This window comes from Vanacampus margaritifer, chromosome 17 (assembly GCF_051991255.1).
Source record: "Vanacampus margaritifer isolate UIUO_Vmar chromosome 17, RoL_Vmar_1.0, whole genome shotgun sequence".
NCBI classification, from domain to species: Eukaryota; Metazoa; Chordata; class Actinopteri; order Syngnathiformes; family Syngnathidae; genus Vanacampus; species Vanacampus margaritifer.
Genome location: NC_135448.1, coordinates 10,175,508 through 10,202,964, shown reverse-complemented (window position 1 = coordinate 10,202,964; position 27,457 = coordinate 10,175,508). Strand labels below are relative to the sequence as shown.

Genomic DNA, 27,457 nt, shown 5'->3' with positions numbered 1-27,457 from the left:
TCTATGTGACGTCAAGCCAACCATGGTTACGGGTCGGAGGAACGTGGAGGCGCAGTCACAATGCCAGCAACAAACTCTGGGAAGCATGGCCCAATATGTATTTACTATTATTATTATTTTTGGACAAGTACTATAACTTAGAGTGTTAATACTTTTGCCACCTCATACACAATCCAAATGCTGAATCTGATATGCAAGCTCTTTATAATCATAATGTATTGTGGTTGTACTAACATAAGTGTTGAATTGGTGATCACTAGGAGTAAATGTTGTTGCGATAAACAGATTCAGTTTTTTTTTTGTCCAGGAAATTTCCTATCTTGTCCGAGTGAGATGACCTAGAAGTACTTGATGGATATGATCGTTCGAATTCTACAAAATAGGCTTACCAGGTACGTCAGAATTCATATGAACCAGCTGCTATCCTTTCCTGTGTTCGAAAGGAAGCACAGGGGTGTGTAGACTTTTTATATCTGCTAAATGAAATTGCCATGTTGTTGCTTTGACGCTGCTTGCTCGGAACATTCTGAAACGTGACCACAATAAATTGATCACAAATATGAAATATCATTAGTGGGTTTAATAACAGGGCTGAAGCGCACAACCCTCTGTGCTGCGTGGAATCGAAACCAGCTCCTCCATATTTACAAAATCCTCAAGGTGGCATTTAGGACTGTTATTCTTTATATTGCTTTCCATACATCATCACTCACTTTGCCTTGCACCAATATTTCGAAAGACAGATTTTATTGATATGGGAGATTAGAATGACAGTCATGACGTGGATATATTGAAAGCCACTATTTCATAAATAAACATCTTAAAGCCCCTATCTACCATAATGCCTCTGAAATCTCGGTGCTGGCAGGGGGGTCTTTGCAGTATGCATGACCTTGACACAGGTGTCAACGAAAGAGAAGTATTGATTGAACTGTGAGCGTGAGTCTGACTTGCCTTTGTGGATCTGCAAGGATTAAATTCATCAAATGGTTCTTTAGGGTGGGAAAGGATATTTGGATCTAATCCTTGCAGAGCCAGTTTGCAACACGTCATGTGGCGTGACGGTATAGCATGTATATAGCGCTATGTTGCTTCGAAAAGAAAGGACTACCTAGTCAGCAAAGTCATTATAAAAAAAAAACTAAACTAGCTAAAGCTAGCCGTCAGCACACTATTGGTTATCAGTCTGTTTATCATCACATTGTCAACATAAATTCCACAAAAACATCTTTCTGACCCAAAAGGCCACCGTAGTTGTCATTCCGGCTTGGAAAATCCAAACGTGAGAGTCAGCACATTTCGCTTCAGACTACAACTGAATAGAATCATGGTCATATTGATACAAGGCTCATTTGTGTGGATCTTTTGTATAGCTTTTGGAAACAGACACAATATTTTTATCATAATACCAAAAAAAAAAAATCATTTGTTGCCTCGTCCTCCGTGGTGCTTCAGTGCTGAGCATATAAAACTTATTGAACTAAGAGATTTTGTTGTATATAAAGGTGTAAGAGTTTTGACATGTAGAGTGCAACCAGACCATGAAATGAAATATCAGCACAGTTCTGCTTTATTTTGTACATTAAATATCATTTATAGATTGACTCACTAATGTGCTTAGTGTCAACTTGCTATTACCATAAATGAGAAGTCGTGGTTATATTTCATGCATTTGCTAATTTGCTAAAAACTCACTGATACTTTTAGTCCTGAGCAGTGCCAGTACAATAAAACAATGACGTGAAAATATTAGCTCATTTACTGCCATTGGCAGCTATAGACATCAAAAATTCATTTGATCTATTTTTATGAGTTCAACTATTTTTTGAAGACTATGAAAACCGAGATTTTTTTTTGTACATTTAGAACAGATGTAAAATTTGTGATTAATCGTGAGTTAACTAGTGAAGTCTTGCGATTAATTACGATTACAAATTTTAATCGCCCGATGCCCCTAATTTTTAATAATGTTTTCTTTAAAATAAAAAAATATATAGATATTTATTTATTTTTAATAAGGTTTTTTTTTTATATTAAGAAAATCAAAAATTAGGGGCGTCGGGCGATTACAATTTTGAAACGTAATTAATCGCATGACTTCACTAGTTAACTCACGATTAATCACAAATTTTATATCTGTTCCGATACAAAAAAAAATCTAGGCTTTCATACTTTTGTTCACAAAAGTGGGAAAAAAAATGTTAAACTAATAGAAATAGTTCAAATGAATTTTTGACGTCTATAGCCGTCAATGGCAGTGAATGAGTGAAGTTGCCTGAGATGGGCCGCTATCATGATCACTCAGCCTAATTCTTCACACAAATCACTCTTAACACAATCCAGTCCACACCTCAGGATAATCACTCATGATAATCTTTTAGAGGCACACGATTAGTTGGCCCTCGCTGACTTTGACCGGAATGGGGGATAAAAAAAATCCATACTGTTGCTTCAAGTGACTTTGGCACATTCACGCCTTAGATACATGGCGGACAGGGATGAAGAACACGGTGCACTAATACTCCGGGTCAAGAAAAAGATGGGGTTTCGAAATGGCCATGATGGAGGTCACGTCATTATTAATAACAATCTCAGTCATCCATTATGCATGAGGATCTCCCCAGCTTGTAAGGTATGGCTGCCATCTGCCAAGACAGGACTGCAATTAGCTGAAAATGAGAAGCGTTCACCTCTCACTGCATACTACTGCAGATTTAGCAGCCTAATTTCTCCAGAGGACGGAGCAATGAATGAGTCAGGAGGAGAGGTGTAAGGAAAAGTTGCCGCTCGGAAAGATCAAAAGGATGCTATTGCGCTTCCTACCAGCCATCTCGGGAGAGGAGATTTTGCATTCACACTCGTGACGCAGCCGTTCAAAGAAGTCCCGTCGACACTTTAGTCAAGCTGCAAAATTGTAAATCGTCATCAAACGGGGATTTGGAGATTGGATGGGATCCCGTGTGGTTCTGTATGGACTTTCATTCATCCGTAAAGGGCTTTTATGAGATGCGGAGGAGAATGAAGTTGTGTTATTTGGCTGAGTCAGAAGATAGCATCATATCTGCTTCACAAAAACTCAATATTTTGCATCATCCAAAATGTCAGTTTTACCAGTGGCGGGGGGGCATTTTCCCAGTGTGCGTGTACCTGCTGAAGAGACATTTAATCACTCAAATAAAGCATCAAAAATGGGCTTAAATGCATCCATTTCAAAGATCACATTTTTCTTCCGTGTTGCCGAATCCCCCTCAGAGCGTCCCCGTCACTCCTCATAAGCAAGACTATAACTCCAACTAAAAGAAGACGTCACCTCACCGGCACCGTGTTATTATTCACTCCTATCGTCGGCATGCAAGCGTGTTCGTGGGCGACGCGTGTCTCCTCGAATCCTAAGTGCTAGCAAAATTCTCCGCGTTCGCATGCTCAAATTGAACTTGGACAGAGAGTCCCTAGACAAAAGATGTCAAACACAATTGATGACGGAAATAAAATTTTGTCTGACGCCATTAATGTTGACATCAGTTTAAAGTTCTGTAAAGTGAAAATCAAAAGTTCAAAATTGTGAAACATTTGTAGGCTGATGTGACATGCGCACACTCATGGCTGACAATGAGGCACTCTAAAGCAGCCACGCCAGTCCAGTAACACATAGCTCTTAGTCTTTAATAGGGGTGTGCCAAAAAATAAATTCTCATAAGAATCATAATTCTCATTCAGTACGATTCCGAATCGATTTTAAATGTCCAAAAATCTATTTTATTTAAATTATTTTATACTGCCTTTGTCTGCGTGTGCCTTTTATTTGGAGCGCTGTTCGTGTTGTACCCGGTTTGGCCACTCAGGGGCAGTGTGGTTCCACGCGGTCTAATACACTGTTAAGTTGCGGTGGAAGGAAAAAGTCAAGATCAAGTTATTCCAATAAAAGTTGTTGTTTTTGTGATAAAAGTGCCGTGACTAGCGCGCTAATTAACATTAGCGAGTCAGACTGGAGTAGATCGTTACAATCCACTTGCATTTGGGGCTGCAATTGCATTACAATTCCTCTTCTGCCTATTTAGTGCTTTTCTAGTTTGCACTCTGTTAGACTGAGACTGGCAGAGAAGTCATTAAAACAGTTTGTGATTTTTCTATTATAAATGCTGCACACGCGTGGATCTCAGGGTCTCAAATGAATATAATTTGTGTCTTAGTTATTATCAAGGGAGTGAGGCAATCTTATAATAGTGACTAATTGATTAGTGGAGGGAATAGGAGCACAAGCATGCCATTAATCACAAAGAAAAGAAGTGTTATTGTTGCAAATCGAATGCAATTGATAATTACCTAGAACAAAATCAAAAAAAATTAAGCAATATTGCCTTACAATGATTCAATCACTTTTTATTTTATCATTGGTAAAAGTCACTTTGTCTGTGGAGGAATTGTACACATCACTCCTTGCTCTATGTGTGCACTTGCATAGGAAAAGTTCTGAGTAGAAAAACAGCACCTTTACAAGAATGAGTCATAAAGAAGCCCCGAGCAAGAAGATGCTTTTGATCACGCTAAAAAAAACACAAAAAAAACGTTTTTTTTTTTTTTTTTCTCTCCAAGTGAGATAACATCATCCGTTGTCCTCATCTTGACAATTTTAACAACTTTCAAAGTTGAGGATGTCATTTCATGGTCGTGCTGATGCACCACTGAGACGTTTACAAACAGCTAACAGAATTGTCACGGGCGCGACTTCTTCCAGCAAACCGAATAATCCGACACTGAAGTGAACTCAATTAAGAAAGCGTGACATGAGCATTAAAAGAGTTGCTAGCACATGTGTCGTCGACGTTGCGGTCTGGTGCACTTTTACCACCTTCCGATAGGTCACCTCTCTGCTCCCTTTGTCCCGCAATAATTGACTCAAGGTTCCGGCACCTCCTCGCTGCTCTGCATGACAGCGTTTGAATAAATGTCTTCATGGTAATCTGCCTGTGGGGATTTGTGGCGCTTATGGAATACTTATTACAATTTAAGCGGGAGAAGCAGTGGAAACGAGCTGTAATCATAGACATAGTTTGAGATACTGTACATGTGACCATGAAATAAAAATAGCCCAACAGTTTAACTCATTCACTGCCATTGACGGCTATAGACGTCAAAAATTCATTTGAACTTTTTTTTTCACTTTTGTTAACATGAGTATGAAAAAAAATATTTTATATATATATATATATATATATATATATATATATATATATATATATATATATATATATATATATTATACAATTATAAAAAATATAACATTTGCGATTAATCATGAGTTAACTATTGGAGTCATGCGATTAATTACAATTAAAAAATTTAATCGCCTGACGCCCTAAGTTTAATAATATTTTCTTTTTTGGAAAAAAGATTATTTAAAAAAAGAAAAGATTATTATATTTAAAAAAAATATATATATATATATTCATCACATTACTTCAATAGTTAACTCACGATTAATCACACATTTTATATCTGTTCTAAATGTACAATATTTTTTTACAATAACTTTTTTCTATTTTTTCATACTTTTGTTAAAAGTGGAAAAAAATGTACATTTTTTAATCGTAATTAATCGCATGACTTCACTAGTTAACTCACGATTAATCACAAATTTTAAATCTGTTCCAATACAATAAAAAATTCTAGGTTTTTATACTCTTGTTAACAAAAGTGGGGAAAAAATGTTAAACTAATAGGAATAGTTCAAATGAATTTTTGCTGCTATAGCCGTTAATGGCAGCGAATGAGTTAAAAAAACATTTATAGCAAAAAATATTTTAAGAATTGGTTGCAGGTTTAGTATATTTGGGAAACTGCCCTATGTCAGCACAATAATCCCGCCAACGTTTTTTATTGATGTTTGTGCATTGTTAAAAATAACAACAATTGCTTCTTTGTTATATTTATGCCTTTTTTTTTTCAAATGACAGTTTAGTGTTTTGAAGCCTTGTAACACCTCCACGCACAGGGAACTACTTATTAGTTGTAGACCGCCACTTGAGCGACTTGTTAGGACCCGAGATGACAGCATGCAAATGAATGGAATTGAATTGTCATTTAGCAGCTAATGTGCGACTGATTGCATGAAGACGTTAAGACGATCTTATTGCACCACGCGGTTTTATTTATTTTGAACATGACGACTATTCCCATGTTGGCCGTAAACATACGTACGGAAAACTTCAAGTTCAGTGTCTTTCTGAGAAAATTTAAGAAGTTGACGGTAACCCAAGAAAACAAGGCGCTGGCAGATGCGGATAATGCCTTCATGTGAGATTGAGAGTGGAACGGTTCAATCTGAGGCCTCCTCCGTATATTGCATCTCTTCCACATGTCTTATCATTGCTTTTTGTCACCTGATTCATCATCCAAAGATTTACTTTGAAGTCCAAGACAAAAAGAAAGATAGAGATGCTCAAAAGTGCACAGAGGCAGCTTGAATATTTCTTTTTAATCGCCTGACGCCCCTAATTTTTAATAATCTTATCTTTAAAAAAAAAAAAAAGATTATTAAAAAAAAAAAAAGATTATTAAAAAAAAAAAAAGATTATTAAAAAAAAAAAAGTCTAAGTTTTCATACTCTTGTTAACAAAAGTGGGGGGAAAAAGTTATACTAATAGAAATAGTTCAAATGAATTTTTGACGTTTATGGCCGTCAATGGCAGTGAATGAGTTAACTTACTTGCGTATTCATGTTAAGAACACATAACTGTTTCACAAAGCTCATGTAACTACATTTGACCAATGAAATGGAGTCATTCAGTCACATGACAGCATCCAGTCCCTTGTGTGGCGATTTACATAACAAATACCTTTGACCCGAATTAGGATAAAAATAGACTACCAAAAAGTAGGGGTGTGCCCAAAAAATCCATTCTCATAATAATCGCGATTCTCATTTAGTGCGATTCAGAATCAATTTTAAATGTCCCAAAATTGATTTTATTTAAATTATTTTATACTGTCTTCCCTTTGTTTGTGTGTGCCTTTATTGGGAGCGCTGTTCATGTTGTACCCGCTTTGGCCACTTAGGGGCAGTGTGGTTCCACGCGGTCTGATACACTGTTAAGTTGTGGCCACATTAGAGAGTAAAAGGAAAAAGTCACAATCAAGTTATTCCAATAAACGTTCTTTTGAGTGATAAAAGTGCCGCGAGTAGCGCACTAATTAGCATTAGCGAGTCAGACTGGAGTAGATCATTACGATTCCTAAAACTAAATTGAAGCAATAATCATTGTCAATCAAATCATTTTGAATCAAAAATCGTTCTTAATCGAAAATCGATTCTGAATCGAATCGCACACCCAAAAATCGGAATCGAATCAATTCTTGGGACATTCAAAGATTCCCACCCCTACAAAAAAGGAACAGCTTGCGAATGTCACATGACCAAAGCCAGAAAACTGGTGATCAGTGATTGGGCGTAACCCGGGCCCTTGCGCACTGTGATGTTATTTTCAGTCGACAGCAGTCAATGACCGCCCCTGAGATGGATAAAATCAGGTGGATTTTTCTGCTTAATTGAAGAATGCTATGAGTTGGGGCCCATATAATATTGTTGTAAAAAAAAATATTTGTGACTATTCTAGCTGTTTTGAAATGTAAGAAGTAAGTAAAAAGTGATTAGAAAAATACACGAGTAAAGTGCAGATACCTGAAAAATCGAGTGAAGTGTTTGAGCTTCGTTACCTCCCAGCCCTGTAAATAGGTGCAAAATATTTGTGAAGAGAACACCAAATGGACACTAATGACTCTGCGGTCTGCTTGTGTCATGCACTCACAATTACCTTCACAATGTGTTAGCAAACACTTTGCTGCATCCCCCCAACTCGGCAACAGATTGTTTTACTAGCAGCCTATAAACATGAGACTTTGAAGATGTAACATTATGTTTGTTTGTTTCCATAGTGTTGATTGTTACTGAATGCTCCGTAAGCTTACAGGTGTGAGGACAGTCTGTTGGTTGTGGTTTATTTCGCTATGTGACGGGGCAAAACATCAATCAAACAACAGCTATTAACCGCCTACCGTCTATTATTACCTCTCGAAAAGTGTTCATACACCTGAGCATTAATATCCGTGTAAGGTTTGAGGGCGGCAATCCAGATTACAGAATGACGGATTTCTTATTGTTTATCTTTATCGCTGTCATCCCTTCCACCCAAAAAAAAACCTCACACACAAAAGAACTCTCATTTACACCCACCAAACTCACACAAGGTCTCACTGAGAGGGTTTTATGGTTTTAGTGAGTTTTAGCGTTGAGAGTTTTATTTTTTATTTTTTTCCATTTTTTTTTTAGATGTTATTTTGTTTTGTTTTTTTGTTTTTTCGGTGAGTCAATTTTTTGTGTATGTGATGTTTTTGGGTATGTGAGAGATGTACAAGAGTTTGTTGGCCTTGAAACGAAATAACATTTGAGAATTGACTGCATTGTTATAGACAAATATGGTACGAAAATACGAGCCATTTATGGAGAATATTTTTCATCATAATTGGACTTGATTGGAAAGCGCAAGTACAGACAACATCTATAAATTAATGATGGTAATATAATTGTATTTTTATTTTTCAAATGTTGGTTACACAATAGCAACCGAGATTAAACAATTGCTGGTAACATTTGGGTTTCATTATTTATTTATTCCATAAAGTGCAATACTGCCCTCTAGTGGTGCAGGAGTACAATATAGGCAGTCCTCGCCTTACGACGGCACGTTTTACATCCACACTATCTCATTATCTATCAATGCGTTTTGCAGGGTCCACTGAGAGTACTTATGTAAGAGCTGAGTTAAAAAAAAAAATAATAATAAGATAACATTCAGCATGGTGTGTAGAATTTGCAATATTTGTAGTGCTAGAAGTGGAGAAGCTGTTCCATTCAGACTCCAGCATGTTTGTTCAACATTTCAACCAGAAGAGGATGCTGCTGTCTCACTCATGAAGCAAAGTAAGGAATGGCCTGCAGACGATCCAATCCTTTGTCTGAAAACAAAAACCACGACTCGGAAAATGAAGAGTGTTTTAGTGAAGGTTTATAAAAACAAAAGGAAAGTCCTACAAAAACTGCATTTTGTTTAAAGCAGCCACAACATCAAAAGTGTACCGTAAAAAAGGGAATGCATTTAAACTTAGATTTACATTTTAACACTAGTTTTCATAGTTTCCTTAAAGAAAATAAGTTATTTATTTATTTAACTCTCTCTCCTTTTTCTTCTGCAGATGTTTGAGGCGCTCCCTCAAAAAAGGATTGTGGGAGGCGTTTTGGACTGTGCGTCATTCTCAGATGGCAAAAAGGTATTTGAGTTGAAATGATAAAATAATCAATTTTATCTTTTAATAGTTGGGATGAGCAGGTAGAGAGATAAACACCGCAAATGATTACTAGACTATAAACGTTACCGGAACTTTAATACATTTTTGACAAAAAGAGTCCAGAAAAGCTATTTTGACAATTTTGTCTTCATCATGGCAGTGCAGTTCAACAGTAGTTAGCATGTCTGCCTCACGGTTTTGAGATTCTGCGTTCAAATCTCGGCTCAGGCTCCAAAGTTAGCTGGGATAGGCCCCAATTCACCTGCAACCCGAACCCTAATGAGGACAAGTGCTGTATTTTTTTCTTTTTTTTATTTCCATATCATATTTGTGTTATATGAACATTTGAGTTTTGTAGCTTGCAAAGGTGCGATTTCCACCAAACAATAATGAAGCTATATTTTTATTTTATTTTATTATTATACAGTTTTCCAAGACAACCTTGCAATATAAATGTGTAAATGAGAGTGCATAGGCCAAAGGTGACACAAGGACTGTTGCAAAAAAAGAAGAAAACCATTTAGCGATAAAGTAGAAACATAAGCACAAGGCCGACGAAGTAGTAGTGAGAAAAGTCCAGCGAGAGAATGAGGACGAGTCGGGGAGAAGAGAGAGAGAGAGAGAGACAACGTGGCAGCAGCTTGCGTCTCATAGAGGAGGAGAGGACTTTGGGTTCACTTGAGCTCGAGCGCCCTACGTTTACAAATTGTATCATGAAATTCTCTTAAATACTGTTTGCACTTGAGCCAGTTTGGATCGTCAGATGTCCTGTAATCATCGCCATCAAACAAGATCAATAGGGGTCTCATATTGGACCGAAATCCATGTTAAAAGTTCTACATTCTCAGGGTAGAAATTAAATATCTAGTGAGACCAAAGTAGTCCTCGAACAGACTTATCAGAAAAATCAGGCTGTCCCATTTAGATGGAACTTCCTGTTTCCTTTTTCCTTTTCAAAAGTCTGGGCACTTGTAACAAGCAACTAACACGACCAATAACATCATTTGGGATTCGCAAAGATACATTATTTGTAATAAACAACAATTTTCAGATACCCAAATTTGGGATGATCTGATGTTGCAATGTGCCCGCGAAGGACTTCCTGCATGACCCACTGAGGAAATCTAAAGTTGCCGCAGAGCAGACGGCAGGTAATTGAGGGCTTTTCCTCACTCTTTGACAATTGCACACTTTATTGCAGGCGAAATGGGGGGGGGGGGGATTCTCTCAACAGGCAATCACCATAAAGACAAGCTATAGCTGGTGGAAAAACACTCTCGGGAATTATAGGGGTCTTTATGATTTCAAAATGGTGATGCCAGTCAGCTGCAGGTTACATTCAGTAACCAGCATTCACATTTACACCTATATGCCGTTTACAGGCTTCAGTTAACCAATTAAAAAGAATGTTTTTAGAATGTGGGAGGAAGTCAAAATCCACACAGAAAAGCTGGCATCAAGATTCAAACCCGAGAACTTGATATTGTGAGCTAGACATGTCAGCCACTGCTCCACCATGCTTACAATGGAACACAAACAATATCAGATTTACTTTAGCCAATTATCCTTATCTGCTTCAACTTAACTTTCATCGCGCTGGTCGTTTTCTATTTTCTACCTAATTTTCAATTAGGTGACAGGCAGTAAACTAGACTTAGACCAGGTGAAGCCGGGTCTAAGTTGTGGTGTAATTGATCCAGGCGCGGCCAGACTGATTCCGCACTCCGTTGATATGTGTGGTGGATGTCATTGTTACATCATTTATAGTGTGCATCAAATTCTCTGAATCATTGGGTAATTCTTAGGGTACTTCCTCACGCATTCCTCCAAATACATGCATCACTTTAAATTGTTCATACACACTAAAAAATGCTGGGTTATTTTCCTAACCCACTCACTTTGTATACTCTAAAATCAATTGGGTCAAAAATAACCCAAACTGGGTCAAAAAAGGACCAACACAACTTTTTGGGTTATTAAATTGAGCCCAAAAATTGGGTCAAATGAATAACCCACAAAACAACCCCAAAACTGGGCTATTTTGTGGCTTATTAATTTACTTATTTTTTACCAACTTTTTGGGTTAAATCATTCAAAAAATGTTGGGTTTGGTCATTTTTAACCCAATTCAGTTGTTGTTTTGTGGGTTATTCATTTGACCCAACTTTTTGGGTTATTAAATTGAGCCCAAAAATTGGGTCGAATAAATAACCCACAAAACAACCCCAAAACGGGGCTATTTTGTGGCTTATTAATTTACTTATTTTTTACCAACTCTTTGGGTTAAATCATTCAAAAAGTTGGGTTTGGTCATTTTTAACCCAATTCAGTTGTTGTTTTGTGGGTTATTCATTTGACCCAACTTTTTGGGTCAGTTGAATAACCCACAAAACAACCCGACAAACCGGGTTGCTCTGTGGGTTATTTAATCTGCTTCCAAAAAAATTTTTATTAAATCATTCAAAAAGTTGGGTTGGTTCATATTTGACCAAATTCAGTTGGGTTATTCAATTAACCCAAGAAGTTGGGTCAAACAAATAAGCCAAAGAAAATAGGTTGCTTTGTGACTAATTTAATTTGTTTAATAACTCAAAAAGTTGGGTTCGTTGGATTTTTGACATAACTGTTTTTAGGGTGTAGCTGCAGGTTTTGAGCAGACTGGGCGACTCTTACTCAAGATTGTGTTCATTATTTTTGCTCCAGTAGATTGGGTTGAAGAGTTGAAGGTGGTCACCATTTTAGACGTTCTTTTGTGTACTGAAATTGAAGCAAATTTAATTTAATTCATCATCAACAAGGCTGTGACATAAACGTGCTAATTGCATCCAGCCAATCACAAACTCTGAAAAGAGAAGCATGCATTAGGGTGGATTTGGGGAAAGTGAGGGAAGGGTGGGAACTGTAGAGAAATAGAAGAGGAGGAGTTTAAAAGAGCACTTTTTCCTTTCTCGTATTCTCTCAGCAGCAGTGAAAGTTTGCACAAAATTGGTCCCGCCTCCTTTATGGTCAATCCACTCGTTTGGACGTGTGTTTCCACCCTCAGGGTGTCACCTTGTGCGTCCGCCCAACTAAACACACCCAAGATGGCACCTGGCTCATCCCTCTTTCCGTCCCTCGCTCCCTCCCCCTTTCTCCCCCTTCCGACCACCAGGGGTGCAGGACGTATACTAAAAACAAGCCTTTGGCTATGGAGATTCCACTTGAGCTTCATTCCTTCCCTCAGCTGAGTCTTCCCTCTGTTGGTGACTGAGGCAAACCAGCGGCTTTGGGGGGGGAGGGGAAGATTTTCGACCTTTTAAGATCTCTGTGGAGAATGAATCATGGGGGGCCTGCACGGGGAGGAAACCCACGAGAAACACATCTGGCAAAAGCAGCAAAGCAAAGAAATTGTCACCTTAATTGTGACCTAGAATCAAATGTCTCATAAAGCAGATTTATAAAAAAAATAAAAAATTAAAAAAAGGAAAGGAAAGACCGTTTTCGAGCTTTGCAGATGCAAATGGCGGAGGCTGTAAATGAAGCAGAAGATGTCCCTCCCTAAACAATGCTGGAGCTCCACATAGTAGGCGGGCAGTACGGAATAAACGCCAGCACTCCACTCGCTTTGGCTGCTCTTGGCCTCGCGATGAAGTTTTTCTCTTTGCTTTTTATGCAACCGTTCGAACCACCAGAAAAGTGCGAGTAAAGGAGCTCGACCCAGCCACGTCATCTGCAAGTCTTTGTGGAGCAAAATGTCCATTTTCGAGCACAACTTTAGCAAACTAAACTTTGAACTAAAGCCAGGACTAGTTTATACTTTACATACTGACTAGTAGTGTTGATCAAATGTTCTTCTAATATACTTTTAATGTTTCAAGTAACACTTTGTAAATATCATCATTAGGTCGTAATTGAGTATGAGTATGAGTATTCAAAGTGAGGATTTTGGACTGTGATGGTGAGACACACACACCCGCACCATCTCGTGGCATCTTGGTGCGAAGGAACCATGTTGAAGTGAATTGACGAGTTTCATTTTGACAAAAAAAAAATGGGCTTGGCCACCATTTTGTGCCATTGCGCTGCTAAGGAACTATGTTGAAGTGAATTGAGGAGCTTTATTTCTACAAATGTAGTGCGTGGCCACCATTTTGTGGCATCTTTGTAACCAAGAACTATGTGGAAGTAAATTGAGGAGTTTTACTCGGACACAAGCCATAATTTGCCATTTTGTGGCCTCTGTAGGCAATTATAAATCTTTTGGTGGATGTCAATTATTCCGATTTGTGCTGTTTGCGGCAGGGCTCCCTTGAACAATGTATTTGAATTATTCGGAATAATCACCAAATAGGGATGCTCTTTTTATTTACACTGCAGACAACAATTCTTAAAGGGTCTTTTTATTTTTTTTTGCTTGTGTAGTTTTGGGTTTCTTTTTTTTTTTTTTCGGGAGAGCTCTGTATTGTTTATTCGGTAATTTTACCGATTTGACATGTCATCATCATTGCTCTCTTTTTTATTTATTTATTTATTTTTTTTAATTATTTTTTATTTTGTATGTGTGTGTGTGTGTACTCATTAGTTCACCTAAAACCTATTAAAAATCCCATACCGTTCACCTAAACCGAATACTTCAGAATTCAGCTAGAGTCGTGAGGTTGTCAGGAGACCCGAGGAAGGATCAAAGAAAAGAAAGGAAAGTTGTAGTAGTTTGGGGTTTCTAAGATTTTGGTGACCAACGTTATCGACATGAGATGGAAAAGAGTCCAGAAAGAATATTTTTCTACAGCCACAGTATTTGATTCCACATATGTGTTGGGGTGGTTAAAAGAACTTGTGTGTTGACACTTTACAGTGGAGGGAGCAGTCAGAGAAAGCACCTCCGATGCTTGCACGGTGTGGTCAATGCCGCCTGACAGAGGCTAAGAAAATATGGCAACATGGTGTCGTTACACGCAGGCACACGCTCACCTGAGGGTGCGAGTGTACATACACTAGTGTGGGAAACAGCTTTAGTTTCCGAGTGTTGTCCAATGGTGAATAAACAGCTTCCCAAAGGTGGATTTAAAATATTAGTAAAAACATTGTTAAATAACGGTTTGGGTGGTTCAATATCAATAGGAGGTTCAAAATTCATCACTTCTTTTTTGCTTACCAGTCAGGGCCTCTTTCCTCCTTTGTTTTTGTTTTTTCCCACTGCTCCCGCCTACTTATAGAATTAAGGCCACTTAGGTCACAAGTCCTGATGTTGCTTGCATCTTGACGGGAATTTGTAAACTTTACATTCTTACACATGTCTTGATGTTTACTCATTCATTTATAGAAAAAGGAGTAGTTTTTTTTTTTTAATGGGCTAGGTCAGGTCATGAATTAGGTTACGTAAAATAAATAAATGGGTCTATTTTTTAAATTGGGCAATTTATAAATAATGTAATTTTAATATTATCCAATATTTTAATACAAAAGTTAAAACGGCATTGAATGTAAAAATATTTATTTTGCTAGTAGTTTTTTTCCAATTTACAAAAAAAATCAATAAACTATTTAATAGAATTAATATCATCTAATTATAATAATATCCAATAAAAAATAAATAAATTAAAACAGAATTGGCTGTAAAAATGTTTATTTTGCTAATATTTTTCCAATATACAAAAAATATATATATTTTTTAAACGATTTAGTAAGATTAATATCAAGTAGTATTGGTAAAAACATGTAAATAAAAATAAATGCAATTTCATCATCAAGTTGAGGGGAATAAAATGGCTTAATCAATTCATATTAATACACATTCATTAGGACTCTTGAAAAAGTTTCAATGAGCCCGGTTAAAGAATTGAGCAGGTTCATATGTGACTCACGCACCAGCTTTTCAAACAGGTTGTACGACCCCTCATTTTGCCTTTTAAAATCTATTGCATTCCAACAGTTGAAATGTGTCATTTGTTTTATCTAAAGTGAGCATACATTTGGCAATTGACAACTGTACTGTAGTAATGCTAGTTAATAATAGTTTGCCAACTGTGTTTAGTGAAGTGCAAAGAGTGTTAGAATAAAAAGTTATGCAAAATAAAAGAGGAGCAGAAAGTTCGATCAAAGCAGACATGTTCTCTTCCTCCCCTCCTCCACATCCAAAGCTCACAGTGGACACGTGGAAGAAATTTCTGGTCATCATGAAGTTCAGCTTGGAAAAAAGAAAGCGAGAGAAAGAAACAGAAGAGGTGGGAAAAGAATGTTTTTTTTTTTCTTGCTCAGACTCCTCCCCTGCATTTTGAGTGGCTGCTGGAGATCATCTGGTTAACAAAGCAAAGTAGGTGGGAAAGGAAGAAGAAAAGACTGTTAAAAAAAAAAAATGGAGATGTGGCAGGATATAATAATAGCGCATAGGAAGTAAAATGAGAAAGGAAGGCAAGCATTCAAGTAATGGAAGGATGCTAAATGGTGACAATATACATCTATATTAGCACGGAGACTCTGACATGCCCATACCTGCCTGACTGCCCTGTTTCAAACAAGGAATGACTGAGAGTCAATGAGCAAGACCCCAAATGTGTTGTATACTCCCCCATTGCCCTTCTGGGACTTACAGGCAAAGCACAACTAAGAAGCTACTACATTAGCATATTTCCAACATTTATTGAGCTTCTTGTACCACTAGTACTTTTGATATTTAACCCCCCCCCCCCCCCCCAAAAAAATAATATTTTTTTAGATTTTTTTTTTTTTAATCTCAATAAAGCATTTTCCTTAATTGCATGAAATTAATGGAAATTTCATATTATTCTAAATTCTAGTTCCTGATCATAAAACGGACATACTTTGAAATAATGTTGAGTATTGGCCCGGTACCGATACCTGGTATCGGCACTCGCCCATCCATGTTAATTTTATTGTTTGTATTACCACAACTGTACCTTACCAACCGATGGCGCTGACAGACACATCATAGGTTACACCTGGATATGTGAACCATTAAAAAAAAAAAAAAAAGAGCTTTATAATTGTAGTTTGTAGTAGTTTACAACTAATAGAAAGACATATATGAGAATAATACAGCCATAATAAAAAAACTGAAATTAAGTTTTTATTAATAACCTGATGTTATTTTTAATTCATCTAAATTCTACTTAAAAGTACTGCTATGTACAATTTCCTCTTACAAATCGGGAAGAGACTTAATCGGATAGACCCTTGCAGAATACAATACTCTCCTTCAAGCAATGCTGGCCACTTTTTTTTTTTTTAATCCATCAATGAGTTTGACAGGGAGAAAGAACTTGAAGGAGACTCAGAGGAAGGATATAAAAAGGGCATATGAGAAAAATGGAGAAAATGGCCATGTTTTCAAGAAAGGCTTTGAATGCAAGGAGAAGAAGGAAAAGGAGAGCAGATTCTAACCAGATGCAAAACGTTCACAGTGGATGTCAGCCAGCAGGCATGTGCTCATGCTTTAACTATGTAATGGGCCGCCTGCTCTACCCTTAAAGCTCCCTCCTCCATTAACTCCCCCTCCCCTCTATTTACTTAAACCAACCTCTCTTGTCTTTCTCTTCTACGTTTTTTTTAATTAATTTTCACACTTCCTCATATCATGCTTATCCCATATTCATCTTTCAGACTGACAAAAATCACCTGCAGTTTTTTTTTTTATTATTACAAAATTGATACATTTGCGAGATAAAAAGAATGCTATTATGATAAGTCTTTTCTTGTTTCTACATCTTATTATCCCGGTCAGCAGTCTGCAGGTTGCGTTTGAGCAGACGACTCGCAGTGATGGTGATTTTCCATTGAGCGCTCGTCAAACGCAAGCGAGACGGAGAGAGAAAATCCAAAAAGGAGGAGGAGCTATCCTGAAGAGAAAGAAAGGGAGGAAAAAAACATCTGTAATTCTCAAATGGAATTTCTTCCATCACTGTCCAACTCTCTGAAACCACTCACTCGACGACACACAGTAAAAAACCCTTTCAGGACAGTTGACCCAAAATTGAAAGGTGTGAGTGTTGGGTCTTGGTACAAGATGGCGGTATAGTTAAGCTTGGGTTAGTTTTGTTGGGCAGTTTGGTGGGTTCGTGTGATGGCTGTCCAAATGAGTTCCATCTTTACCAGTGCGCTTTTTAAAGCACAAATGCTGGGTTACCAAGGGCCAAATGTGCAATTCATTATGTACAGTATATCATTTTGCCGCTAGTGTCTCGTCTATAAGGGGTCCCTGAACCCAAAATTTTGAGAACCCCTCTATGAAGGAAAAAATGTACTGGGTATTCTTGAAAACATGGCTTATGCACATTTTGTTCTCTGATAATGAGGTTTAACTGTCAACCATCTTAGCAGTCAATAGATGGAACAACACTAATATATTTTTTTAATTTCAACTGGTGTTGCGTACGCTAATGCTTAGCGTCACAAAAAAATGCCTCAAAAAGCCAAATAAAACCGTGACACAAGGTAGAGTTAGCAGTCTTGTACTGTAGCTGCTAGCAAGACGCAACCGTGGCGGCTACATTGCTAGCATGGCTTTTCATGATGGAGTATTGCCAAGAATAAAATGTTACCGGTTTGTTGTTGTATCTTTTTGGAAAGTACCGTCCACACCAACATTAGCATTTGACATGAAGTAGAGAACTTTCCAAATCGAGATACTTTGGTGAGCAGTGGGGCAGCATCCTAGAACCTAGCACTTGTCCTAGCTTCCACTTTAGAAGCGTCTTACGAATGCTGCTTTAGAAGCTGTTTGTTACATCAGCATTATTGTTTTTGAAAGTTGAACTGTTAAACTGTACATAAACAAAATAGCGAATTAGCATATAGTCTTGTTAACTCGCATCCTGTGATGTCACATGATTGGTTGGGGAGGGGGTAAGGTCTGACTTTATTGTGGAGAAAACAGCCCCTTCACCTTAAAAAGTAATGTGCCCACCACACGGTCCTAATGGGTTCCAGGTGTCAACACACAAAAGGCCTCCCACCCTCAAAACGTATATAAAAATGTTTACAATTCTCACCCCTAAATTAATTATGGTATGCACAACTTTACCTGGGACAAATGTAGGTATACGACTTCATGATCAGACTAACTTATTTAGGGGGCAACACAGGAAGTATAAAGTATTTCCAGCTGAGCAGCAAGTTCCCATGGTTGAGCGGGTTAGTGATTTAATGACATGTATCCACACTAATTTACACTCGATCCGTTTTTATGGCATCCCTGCGGTCTTTGTGAATTAATTTGCAAATAGAGTTGGAAGGACTCTATTGTAACCTACTATGGCATTGTTAACGTGTGGGCCTCAAATCCAAGCTTGATATTTACAAATATCCGTGATTCTTGTTCTCAGTCTTGTAAGGCGGAGCCACGAAGTAGCAATTTTCCTAACAACTGTTTATCGCTGGATGTGAAGCACTTCCTTTCCTTTCTTTTCCCTCCTCCTCTGCTCCATAGTGTTTCTCTGGATTTGTAGTGAGTTCTTCACTCAATATAACCCAAACCACAGGATAATCCTTCTGACATATCCTATAATCGGGCATTTACTGACATTGATCAGAAGGGGGAAATGGGGGTCAAACTGGGCCTGATTATCTACCTTGCGGGTTTGTTTGTAAAATTATTTCAAATGGATTTGTTTCGGAATCAGTCGGTGAATGGTCACTAGTAGCTTTTTTCCACGTCCAACAGGAGACGTCTTCCTCCCATTGCTCTTCCTTCCACTGTAAAAAAAAAAAGAAAGAAAAAGAAAGCCTCCTCCCACGAGCTTAGCGGGTGGAAAAAATGACACAGCAGCAGACTCAAATACTTGAGTAAAAGTGCTCACAGACATTCTGATTCCAAAGGAGGGGGAGAAAAAAAAATCCGTTTCAGTTGAATTCTTGATTCCGATGAGGAAGACGAGGCAGGGCAAGGACAGTATGGTTTTGTGGAAGGGTGTCAAGTTGCATGTTTTCTCATGTGATCATGAGTGGAGCCCTGATCATAAAAAAAATAAATAAAAAATTTAAGTTTGAGCACACAGTTGTGGAAGGGCAAAAAGGCTGATTGGCCTCCGCAGGCGCCCACCAGGTGTTTTATGGGGCAGGTGGAGGTTTGAAGGGTAGCAGGTGGCACACACCTCAACTCCTCAACTTCTCCTCGGGCGCAAAATAGGCACAAGCCGAAATGCAGGCCGCCATCTTGACTTTGCCTCATTTACAGTAATCGAACGGTTGTCCTAGTATTCATTGTAAAATCCATTTTAATTCTGAACATATTCAAAATTTACAAGAAAAAGTGGCGGCCAATTAAAACTGTTGGCGACATTGATGCTAGTACCCTTTTAGCCATTTTGTTTTCTTGAGATGACTCATTTCCCTGCATTTGGATCCTCCAACTCCATCACACAAACTTAAACGTGTCAACTATTATAGGTAATGACGATTGCAACTTTTTACTATTAGAAGTATGCTAAATAAAAAATAAAAAATCTTGGTTGCATTAAAAAGTCTCTGCCTGCGATACATGAAATCACCTTTTTTTCCCCTCCTGCACTCCATCTGGGGAATCATTCAAGTGGTGAGGAGGTCTGGAAGAGTCGTTTGACTTCCTTGTTGTCACAGACTGCAGCCGCTAGTAAAAAACGAAATCTTCCCTGAGGCAGATTCACTAATTAAGCCTCTCATGTTCAATTATTTATATGATTAAATATTGATTAAGCAACAAGATGCTCAAACATCATTTACAAGGTCAGGCATGACGTGACACACTTTTTCACACTCAACTTTGACCTGAGCCTGTTTTCCACACAAAACTTTCACTGCGAGAACCTTCAATGACATCTTGTAGTAGAACCCACCAGCATAAAATTGGGCAGATTCATTTTATTGTGACCAAACTGAATCGTGAATTAAAAACTCCCATCTTGTGAAAGTCAGCTTGGACCTCAAAAGTCCATCCATCCATTTTCTACAGCACTTGTCGTCATTAGGATTAGCATGGGGCCTTCTTTGGTCCTTCCTCGGGTCTCCTGACGGCCTCACGACTCTGGCTGAAAGTGTTCGGTTTAGGTGAACGGTATGGGATTTTTTTAATAGGTTTTAGGTGAACTAATGAATACACACACACACTCGCACGCACATACAATTCTCACCCACATAAAAAAAAGGAAAAAAGAGAGCAATGATGATGACATGTCAAATCGGTAAAATTACCGAATGAACAATACTGAACTCTGAAAAAAAAAAAAAAGGATTAGCATGGGGCTCAGTTATTTATACCATCAATTAAATTATCAAGTAGCAGTAGATGTGCATCAGGCATAAAATGATAGTTTCAGACAAATGGGGAATGTTAAAAGTACACGTTTGGTATGTGAAAGTGAAGCAAAAGCTAAGCGTTTCCATAGAGGGGGGGAAAGCAGCAAAGAGTTTCCTCCCTCTTGAAAGCTGAGCCATCGATCGCACCAAAATCAAAGGGGTGTGGCTAAATGCGGGATGGGAGGAGCCAGCTAATGTGATCGCTCTCATTTCTGTTTATGTTCCTTTTTTGACGCTTTTGCTTTTCATGTTTTTCTCAATGTCTATTAGATTTTCCATTACATCTTCAAATGTATTATCTTTCTAATCCAAACTGCACTCAATTTAAAATAATCCTAGCGCATTCTAGAACAATGCTCTAGACCAGTTAGTCTTTGTCAAACTGTTTACCACATAGGTTAGTTACGGATGGCGCACATTGTCCCTTGTCTGGTCTCATCCGGGTCTCACAGTGCATTTCCCAGATGGGAAATGATATATGGCTGTGTTCAACTTCTCCACCTCGAACCAGCCAGAGAGAGAGAGAGAGAGAAAGAGAGACTCCAGACAGCTGAACTCGCTTAAATGTGTTCCTCATGTGCGCAGTAATATACGGAAAAGATTTCATCCCCTCTCTCTCGGCTTAACCCTTCAGTAGCCAGCAGCCTCTGAAGCGGTTCTTGAGAGGCTGATTCTCCAACTGCTTATCTTGCACACGCATGACCACAAATAAATTGCTCTCAATTTGCCCCTTAAAAGTTTCAAATGTGCCATTTCAGTTGCTGTGCAGTTTAAAAAGTGACATTTTTGCCCATTGATAATTAACTCGTTCACTGCCATTGACGACTATAGGCGTCAAAAATTCATTTGAACTATTTCTATTAGTTTAACATATTTTCCACTTTTGTTAACAAGAGTATGAAAACCTAGGAATTTTTTTTTGTACATTTAGAACAGATATTACATTTGTAATTAATTGTGAGTCTATTGAAGTCGTGTGATTAATTACAATACAAAAAAATTATCGCCTGATGCAATTTTTTTTTAAAGAAAAGATTAAAAAAAATTAGGGGCGTCAGGCGACTAAAAATTTAGTATATCATAATCAGTCGCATGACTTCACTAGTTAACTCACAATTAATCACAAATGTTATATCTGTTCTAAATGTACAAAAATGTATTTCTAGGTTTTCATACTCTTGTTAACAAAAGTGGGAAAGCGTGTTAAACCAATAGAAATAGTTCAAATAAATTTTTGACGTCTATAGCCGTCAATGGCAGTGAATGATTTAATGTGCTTTGATTGTTACTAAAAGTTGTGTGCGTGTGTGTGCTTTGACGCCACCTGTTTTTTCTTTTGTTTACTTAATATTTTCAAATTTTCTGAATTGTTGCTTGATTTTCACATTAAACATGATTGGCGAATTAAGGCTCTCTGCGATAACGATTGCCGTCTTGAACAACATGGCATCAAAAGTGAAAGATGTAGCATCAAAAGAATGCCAATGTTGATTCATAACTTGCGTATTATTAGCACTTTTGTTCCACAAAAATATGGAATCTCTCAAAAACTAGAGCTAGTTTGGGAAACGAATGTCATTTTCTAATTCTGCGACATCAAAATACATAAAGCCGTTGAAACTTTGTTGGCACCAAAAATTTGTGAAAGGAAGGAAGGAAGGAATATTTTGGGTTTCATGATGTCCTCAATGCTTGTATAGTTTCTGCATCATGATCTTAAATCATTTAGCATAAATTACAGTGGATGTTTACATATTTGGAGCCCATTCATTAGCATATGTACGTAAAGATCTATAATTAAACCAATAAATTACAAAATGGGATGATTGGAAAAAAAAAAATCCAGTCCTTTTCAAAACTCTGGTAAAAAAATAGATAGCAGTAGTCTAATGAACAAGTTACACACTGCATAGTAGAGTGCTAGCATCTCAAGCTAACAGTACCCAATTTAGGGCCAAAAAGATACAGGTATTTTGGCAAACTACAATTATCTGGTTTGAGTGGCGGTTTCTAAGACAAAGGTTTGGTCTGTTTCTTGGTTTAGAAGTGATGCGGTGTAAATAAGACCTCATGGCTGTATTATTGTCTTGACACATTATTCACCTCCAATGCATTGTGGAGGTTGAAAACACTCCTATGTGCTACTTGGTCAAAGCTTTCAGAACTCCTCAATTTTTGCAGCTGTTCATTATTTAATTTATTCATTTGTGCTGAACTGGCAGAGGTTAAAAAAAAGTTGTTGTTTTTACCAAAACTAAAATATAGTGTACACAGACAAAAACCCAAAGTCATTATTTAACCCCTCTAGCTGGTTGTTGCACATATTTATGGGAACTATAAGAAGGCTGGGAAGAACTTTCTGAAAATATTTGATTACCATTGTAGAAATAATGCCACAAGTGTGTTCAGTTGTCGGAACACACATTTGGAAAATGGTTCTTTTGTAACTTGGTTTCTTTGTTTTATGCTTTTATTTTGAAGTATAATGACACACCGAATAGAAGAATTTCGACATACACATTAAGACACATGTCTGTGTGTGATAATTTCTCTCATTAATTAAGAAAGATACCAATAGGCAACCCTTCATTTCTATGAATGACTTCCGTTGTTTACATTTTGAAATAATTATTTTTAGACTCATGTTTAGGGTCGACCTGGTGGTGATATTACATTTGAGGGGATTACACATGGTAGTAATGTTAAATGGTGTTAAGATAATAAATAGGACCTAAGAAAAAGTAATTTCATGTAAACAGTCCCTGGAATCAGAAAATTGAGAACCACTGACAACAATTCCTTCCCTTGAACTGAATTAATGACTTAATGACCATTTCCTCCTTGTGGCCACTATTGAACTCTCAAAAGCAAAACGAAATGCCTTAACAGACATTCTCTTCCTCTTCCCTTTTTTTTCCCTCCTCTGCTTCTCAGACCACAGCACAGCACCATCTAGCAATTAGTTGCCTGCCTTGGACTCGGGCGACATTGTATAGGGATATTTCTGTCACGTTTATTATGCCTTTGCTGACCAGACTGAGTCATGTGGACACACAGGCAAATCTAACCATGGGTTATACTTCCAGCCAAGGGAGGTTCCTACTTTGAATTCACTATCCTGCCTTGGACTCTTCACTTTCTCTCTCATGGCTTTTACACTGAAAGAAAATCTTTTCAGATGAATTACTTTCACTTTTATAGTAGTTTTACAGAACAAAAAGAATAATCTAAAAATAGAATGGCAGCATTCCTTTTATTTATTTATTATTTATTAATTTATTTATATTTATATAATTATACTGTATTTATTTTATATTTATATATATTTTTTTTTTTAAATATTTATTCTTTATATTCTAACCCAGACTTTCACTCTCGCACCCTCTGTAGAATAATCGAGGAGCGGCTCTTTCATAATTTCTCCTTCTCTTCATCCATCCCTCCCCTATCCTGTAGACGTGGTGGCCATATGCAGACACGGAGGGAGGGGGGGGGAAGCGGTGTTACCAAAATAAGAGACAAATTTCATTAAGAAAAGACATCTTGATGCATCCCACACCAATGTTGAGTGCGGTGTTGCTTAAAAAAAAAAAAAAGCTTTTATTACTTCTCCCCGCTTCTTCCTTCCTGGGTGCCGAGCAGTCAGTCTGTCATTGGCTGAATGCTGCTTTGGGTCTCAGCTTGCTGATATGCGCTCAGGCCTGTCGGGAGGAGGATTCTTTGACTCGGCCTGCCTTTCTGACGGCGCTTCATCACTCTTAACAAGTGACTGAAGCTGCTTCACATGTGGGGCTTGCTTCAGTTAAAAATGAGTGTTCCACATGCAACCGATTGGTGTCATCTAATCACCTTGATAGCTTTTTAATTTTTCTTCAGTCCATTTCTCAATAAAGTCTCCTGAAACCAGGCAAGAACAATGATCAAAAAAAAAAAAGAAGAGAGCGATGACGATCGATGACGACGGATTTCAATGTTTCGTGCAACACCTCAGCTCAACTCAATTTTATTTATAAAGCACTTTAAAACAACCATTTTCTGCTTACAAAGTGTTGTACATGGAGTAAAAATCAGTCACGTAATAAAGACGGGTAAAACTAAAATAACACAAAATAAATTAATTGATAACATAAGTAGGTAAGTAAACAAAAAAATATAAATAAATAAATAATATATAATAATAAAATAACACATGAAGTTTGTAAGTGAATAAGTCAATAAAATAATATAAATAAGTTAATAACAAAATACAGCAGACACCATAAAACACTGAAACTGATTTCCTCGAGACAGGACAAAAGTGACTTCAATGAGAAAGTCTCCTTTGCGCTCAGCCGGACGTAGATCTGACTGTCATCCACATAGCAGTAAAAAGAAATCCTATCTTTTCTCATGATGGAACCCAGGAGCAGCAAATACAATGAAAACATCAGGGGCCCCAAAATAGAACCTTGTGGAACACCATACGACAGTGGGCCACTAATACAATAATAAATACATTGTATACAGTAGTAAATAAATAAATACATGCTTGAGTAATAAGATAATATCAAACATTTAGAACATGGAGTGAAGTCACAATCTCAACAAGCTAAATACGTGTTTGAATGGCTTGACGGATTTTCCAGCCAGGGCCAAAACCTAAACCTACATCCAAAAAAATATACACGCCAGACCAAGGTAATGCTAATTGTTTTACTAAGGTACGAATTATTCACAGTAGAGCAGAATCACACAGTTTCTCCTCCTTTGTGAAAACTCCACTGCAGAGAGAGAGAGGGAAGAAAAATCTGCAGAGAACACAGACTGTAATTTGAAAACCTCAACCGCCCTTGAATGTCTGCTGTGTGTGTGCGTGCATGTGTATATGTGCATGTAGCACCCTCTTTAATTAGCGCCTCCATCTCCATGAGAGAGTCAAAGAGGGCAGAGTGTCTGAACCTTCGTATGCATCCCTCGCTACCATCCACACTCGCCATTTTGGATCACCTCTGTTACCCCCCTAAGCCCCCGTGAGTCAAATCGGGACATTATACTGTAGGTATTTACATGAACTCTATCTCATTCACCACCAGTGACTCTATAGATAAAAACAGTCAAGCATCACAATTATGAGGTTCTGGGTTCGAAACTCGGATGGAGAAGTAGCAAGCTAACTAGCTCGGTTGATACTTTATTTATCCAGTTGGGAAAATTAAATGAATTAAATTAACAGCGTATCAGAGCACTTGTAAAGAAGATATGACATCCATGCTACCTTTTCAATGACAGAAATGTTATGTTTTTCTTTATTATTATTATTATTATTGTCATTATTATTATTTCTCTTGCCAGCTTGCCACTTCGGACACGCTCCACCCTTAAATCCCCTGCGTTTTCCCTCACCTTCTGATGAGAAATCTGAAACTTAAGGTTTGGTGGGGGAGGGAGACAACCAATAGCAGTGCGGCACATCTGGAGGAATCTGTCTGCTGAGCTCACCCCACAGTATTTATAATATGAGGTAAGAAATGTCAGATGGACCATTTCTACATTAAAGAGAGAGAAAATGCTGATTTTATTAGTCAATCTATTTACATAAAAAGGGTCAGCTTGTGTGGTCATTGAAAGCATTTAGTCACAAACACAACCAGGAGAATCTGGTGTTTTGTGCAGCATAACAGCTATATGTCGATTCACCATGTTTGCTTTGAAATCTGAGCTCCACTAATTGACACACATCTGGGAAATTATTAAGAACCGTTTCATATGCAGTAATAGTTATACGCAAAAATGATTTTTTTTTTTTACAATCACACGCTGGCGAAACGCTCTCAGACACACAAATGCTCTCTTACAAGCAGGTGAGATTTTTTTTTGTGCTTATATATAACAAATAAAACCCTTTTTTGTGATATGCTGTCATACAAAAAAAATTTTGCTCATATTGCTATACACTTGTGAAACTCTCGTGAACTCTTCTGAAACACTTATTTAAGTTTTATTATGTAAGCACATTTCTATATGATGTGTAAAGATTTTCCTATGCAAAAGTGTGCATGTGAGTGAAAATGTTGCTTTGTTTATATGAGAGCATTTCACTTGTGTTTGTAAAAGTCTTTCAACAGGGTATGTAAAAGGGTTTCACTTGGCAAAATCTCACTCTTGTGTATGAGAGCATTACATTAGTGTATGTGTGAGAGGCAATCCAGTATGATGTCCCTGTCGGCCTCTCACTGGTGTGAGTGTTTCGAGTACGTGACGAGTTCAAGGCTGATGATGTGGAGCTTCCCCGATATATTCGCTCTCGTCTGCTTCTTCTTTTTTTTTTTCTCTCCCTCTGAGCCGCTCCAAGCAAACATGAGGATGTAACTCGGCACTGCATGGGACCTCGGCCATCATTGAAACACATTTCATCTTGCTCGCCCCTCCTCCTTCTGCCTCCTGCCTCCTTTTCTCCACGCACATCTCCGTCGTGAATTTTGAGGTGAATTTGGGAGTTCACTGGTTGGACAGAGGGGGAAAGTGCACTTTTGTCCCTGCAGGAGACCAATGATATAGTCTCCTACAATGTCTCAATAATAATTGAAGTGTTTTCTACATTATGCTTATGATGAAAGGCAGTATGGCTGCTTTGAGTTTATGACATGTCTGGTCATGTGGACAGGTGAGCTGCACACAGAGAGAGAGAGAGAGAGTAGCGTAAAGCTGCTTTTAATTTATGTGCATTCCATGAATGGGCTTTTTCTTGTGACGTGGATTGTTGGGAAGATGCATAAAACACATGGTCCACATATGGAAACGACGAAGAAAAAAAATGTGCACGAATGTTGCAAAGATAAAGCTGAAACACTGGAATCAATACATTGAT

The 27,457-nt window shown here is 37.8% G+C and overlaps 1 long non-coding RNA gene across 1 annotated transcript; it reads left to right on the top strand.

Moving 5' to 3' along the window:
- The first annotated feature begins 38 nt into the window (after positions 1 to 38).
- Positions 39 to 27,067, top strand: LOC144036979 (uncharacterized). The gene is made up of 3 exons (XR_013288768.1): positions 39 to 392; positions 9,250 to 9,324; positions 25,942 to 27,067. It is a non-coding gene; the product is annotated as an uncharacterized LOC144036979 (long non-coding RNA).
- Positions 27,068 to 27,457: the final 390 nt, after the last annotated feature.